Source organism: Macrosteles quadrilineatus, unplaced genomic scaffold (assembly GCF_028750875.1).
Source record: "Macrosteles quadrilineatus isolate MER2022 unplaced genomic scaffold, UCM_ALF_1.0 Scaffold_2__2_contigs__length_208266976, whole genome shotgun sequence".
Classification (NCBI taxonomy): domain Eukaryota; kingdom Metazoa; phylum Arthropoda; class Insecta; order Hemiptera; family Cicadellidae; genus Macrosteles; species Macrosteles quadrilineatus.
The window spans coordinates 139,314,029-139,318,567 of NW_026542595.1; the positions used below are offsets into that span (position 1 = coordinate 139,314,029).

General features: G+C 30.2%; 1 non-coding gene across 1 annotated transcript; it reads right to left on the reverse strand.

Annotated features, from left to right (window-relative positions):
- Window positions 1-2,644: 2,644 nt before the first annotated feature.
- On the reverse strand, window positions 2,645-2,716 carry Trnaa-ugc (transfer RNA alanine (anticodon UGC)). Its single transcript has one exon. It is a non-coding gene; the product is annotated as a tRNA-Ala (tRNA).
- Window positions 2,717-4,539: the final 1,823 nt, after the last annotated feature.

Sequence of the window (4,539 nt, forward strand, 5' to 3'; positions counted from 1 at the left end):
CAGAAATGTGGTGGGAACTGTCCGTGATAACACTTTGAACAACAAAAACGTAGTGATTTTATAAGCAAAGTTTAACTAAGTAATCGTTCGTTCTGGGTGAATAATGCATTTTCGTGTCAAAACTCACCAGAAGATGGATACTACCTTATAACACGCAACGTAAACTCCAAACTTAGCCTCATATTGTTGTTTCCAAACAGTGTTATATATTTATACTCCAACGTACTAACTTTGCTAGTAATTATACCTTATGGTTATAATTTGATACGGTTTGTTGACGTTTTATTCCTAAAATGGGTATCAAAGTTGCTCTTTCAATAATTACCGTGAGGACATTTTGATTAATATTTAAAATATCTTTTAGAAAAGTAAATGATTGGTAGGTAATTAGTTGGTATGACATTAACAAAGATTTTCTTAATGTCTTAAACTAGACTGGGCTCAATTGCAGACTTATGGGATTAATAGTAAGCTGTCTTGACTAAAGACCCTGTCGGTCTATATATTATTCGTTCTACACATTGTGTACAAATAACATACATGTCGTATTTTATGCTATGATAATAACACACTGTTATTGATATAGCTACACGGATACTTGTGCACAAATATATAGAGTTTTTAGATAAGATCGTTGAATATATAAGACAAACGTAAATTAGAGGAATTAGTAGGAAAATGTATTTTATTCTTCAATATAATACAATGTAATACATTAGGTATTCTCAATTATTCAGATTGTTTTCACTAAGTGAATTGATATCCAGCAAAGCAGACAATGTACATTACATTGCTTCAGACTTTACTGGAACTTATGAGGGGAAACGATAACGTATGGTGGCTTTCGTATACTATTGTTTTATGTACTATGGTATATGGATAGCTGTTTTCATATAGTAAAATAATCCTTATTACCTCAATTCGATCACAAATTATTTGTTTCTTAAATTTTGAACTTCAAACTGGAAGATTTTATTTAATGCTTTTCAACCAAAATGTTTACAAAGCTAAATTGATATAAGAAATTAACTGCAGGATTCCCTTTCTATTTGCTCTTCTATAATTTTTTCATTTGCATCCCAAGTCATGAGTTTTGTATATTATTTGTTTTTATCGCGTTGCAGATAATATGGTGTTTATTCTGATGATTTGTAAATCAATAACTGAAAACAGACAAAATAATTTATTCCATTTATGACCAAAATAACATTCATAACGTTAATTTATCCATATATTTGTAAGTAATCTTAAAAACTAGTTCGTGAAGTATATATTTTAGCCATGAAAGTACATGAAAAAGATATTGAGGTTAATTTTAAGAAAGGACCATTCGGTCCTAAATTCACCTCTAATAAATAAGTATTTCTAATTTCTTTTCATTCATTGAAAAAGACACAATATAAATGCAATTTAAAATAGGGTAAACTCAGAGGTTTAAATATGAAAAGCTCATTTGGTCGTCTTTGACTCGGTGGTGTCACGTATTCTCATTAGTGGCCTTTGAAATTTGCTGACGTTAATAGGTTACACTAGTTAAGAGCGTACTGAATTACAGTGGTATAAGCAATGTCTTGTAAATTTGTTGTAAGATATTACAGTTATTTCATATGTAGCAAACTCATATAGCTTTTCATCTATGGATTATATGAAAGTAATAAGTTTTCTTGAATAACATAGTTTAACCGTTTATCTAGAGGTGCAAAAACACCTAAAATACTCGAACCCCCCCCAATTAAACATAGTACAACGAGGAGCATATTATAATTTTCATCAAACGCGTGTAAAAAGTTTTTTTTCTGTATCAACAGTATTTATATGATTCGTTGAAGTTAAAGTGCTTTAAGTGGCATATAATATTTTGTTATATTTTTTAAATTGCATTTTCCTTTAATGATTTACCAAGCTGGTGTTCGATTCAAAAATTGTGCTATATGTTGTTATTTAACTTAACAAATTATATCAACACGTAATAGAATATCAAAACCGTAGTTTCAGTTAACTGGTGTATAAAGCGACTCTGTATTGAGAGGTGGTTTATACATGCTGTGTCCATTAATTCCAAAACAACTTCTCCTCCCAACCCCCAATATCTCCCCCCTACCCTACCACCCCCCCCCCCCGCCCACAAGCCCCCTGGTGGGAGCTCAGTATTCAATCACTGATAGTTCATCAATATGTATACCCTTTGACAATATTCACTACCAGATTTGCTTATTCCAAACATCAGGCTTCATATTTGTATAGTATATCTGATGAAACTTGATCATTTATATGAATGTTTGAACTGAGTTAGTAAAAATGTATTGATTGTATTGAATATACGTCTATACGTCTTAATGTTTTACTGTTTTTAGACGGTACGTCCCCGCTTTTAATGATTTTTGGAAATACCTAGATTAGTAGTATTACATGGCATGGCGTTTAAGAAATTACCCAATTTATTAGTGAACGTAATACTTTTTTAAATTAAGCTAATTTGTATGTATTTTTAGTCTACAAACTGATATGTCATCGATCCATAAAATTGTCATGTAATTCAACTACACTTAAAAAATTACCAAAATCCAAAAAGGGAGTGAATTTTTATTTCTGTTTTTCAACATACAAATACAGCTCTTTACGGCCTTTGGAGTGTAAAAGTTACTGGAGATGCCGGGGATCGAACCCGGGGCCTTTCACATGCAAAGCGAACGCTCTACCACTGAGCTACATCCCCGCATACAATACGAAACATTGAAGCTAATCCGAATTTGGAAGAAAAAGCCCGTTGAGAAAACCATAATATAGGAACAGGGATAATTCAAAACCAAGTAGGCTATAGCTAGTAACAGTATACTTTAATCGAAGAATTAATATTAACTTATCATTGGTGTAAGTGTATTTAACAATATATGATTGTCATTATCGTTTCATATTGTTTCATATTACTGTAATTACATTAACAAGTTTTTAGTCTTGCATTGTTGCACACTCTGATGGTGATATTTTTTTTCATAACTGTTGACTATCATCTGGCCATGTTTCATATGTATTTCTGTGACATTCAGTTCAACACTTGAAATTAATACACAAGTTTACCGGTGTATTATGCAAAACAGCCTTGACTGTGTGATATTGTTTTTAAATTAAAAAAATAAAAAACATTTCTAATGTTACAAATAATATGAAAGAAGCTAAATTTATTTTTTTATAAAAATTATAATAAACTCACTTTGATATTTTTTAGTTTAAATTTATAGGTCTGTAATATACTTTTTCCAGTTAAAATGTCACTTTCAACGTAAGTCACATTTATAGCGACATGATACATGTTGTTTCTTCGGCGAAACATATTTAGTGATCTCAGAAGCATAAAATCTATTACTGCACAAAATAAAGAAAATCTTTTATAAGAGTAAAAAAAAACAAAAAAAAAACTGAAAGTACTTACAGTAAATATTTAAAATTAATAGGCCTAATTTTTTAAGGGCATTTTTGTAAAACGTAATATGGTTATAAAACAATAAACCAAAATACGTAGAAATATTATGGTAAGAATAAGATATATTTATGTAACTAGTTTATAAATATTGGGAAAATGAGACACACTATTCAGTTATATTCCGAAATTTTGTATTTCTTAAAAAATATTATTTATTATTGTTTGACAGTTAAGTCACTAACAATAATTTCCTAAAGTATTCAAATGATGTATTATTAGGTCGTGTAACTATTGAAATAATTGAAATGATCAGTTTATTCCTTCAAAACAAATAAATACAAAAACTATGCTAATGTATTGTGTCACTTATGCTACATTTATACAACAAAGAACAAAATAGCATGTAAACTACAACAACGTTGTTATCAATTTCATTAAACACATGCACATGCTTAGTTCTAACATGCGACTTGCAACGAATACTTCCAAAGCACGCCGTTCACGTATTTATTGTTGTTAAGATGTTCTCATTAGATATTTTTGTTATGAAGAATATTTTATGAGCAAACCTGCACTATAATTAAGGGAAAAATTACCAGTGAAATATTGTACTTCCAAAAATGCATTTGTTTAACTGTTCTGAAACATTCTACATTTAAGGTAAACTTAGTCTTAGTTTCAAATTAATTGGTGATACAGTTTTTTAGATGGTTTAAAAATGTTTAGGACTGATCTGTGTATACAAGAATTTATAATATCTTTGACTATTAATATACAGTATTTACAGAGGAGCGGGCTAGTGTAGTGGTTAGAGTGCGGGACTGAGGTCCCGCGTTCAAATCCCGCCAAGTCACCAATGGATTTTATTTCAGTGATAATTCCGCAACCCCTAGGTCTAGCCTGAAGTATTGTGCAAAACAATCCCGGGCTAGCGTACACATATACAGTTTTTAATCCATTTTCGAGGATTAAAATTTGCTTAGTGATGTTTTTTTGTTAATAATAAAAGAAATATTCCTTATAAAGAAAATACGCTTCCTCCTTAAAACTCCTCTTTTATGGAAATCTATTGATACCTTTTGATAAACCATCATACTATGATACCACTTATGAAAGTA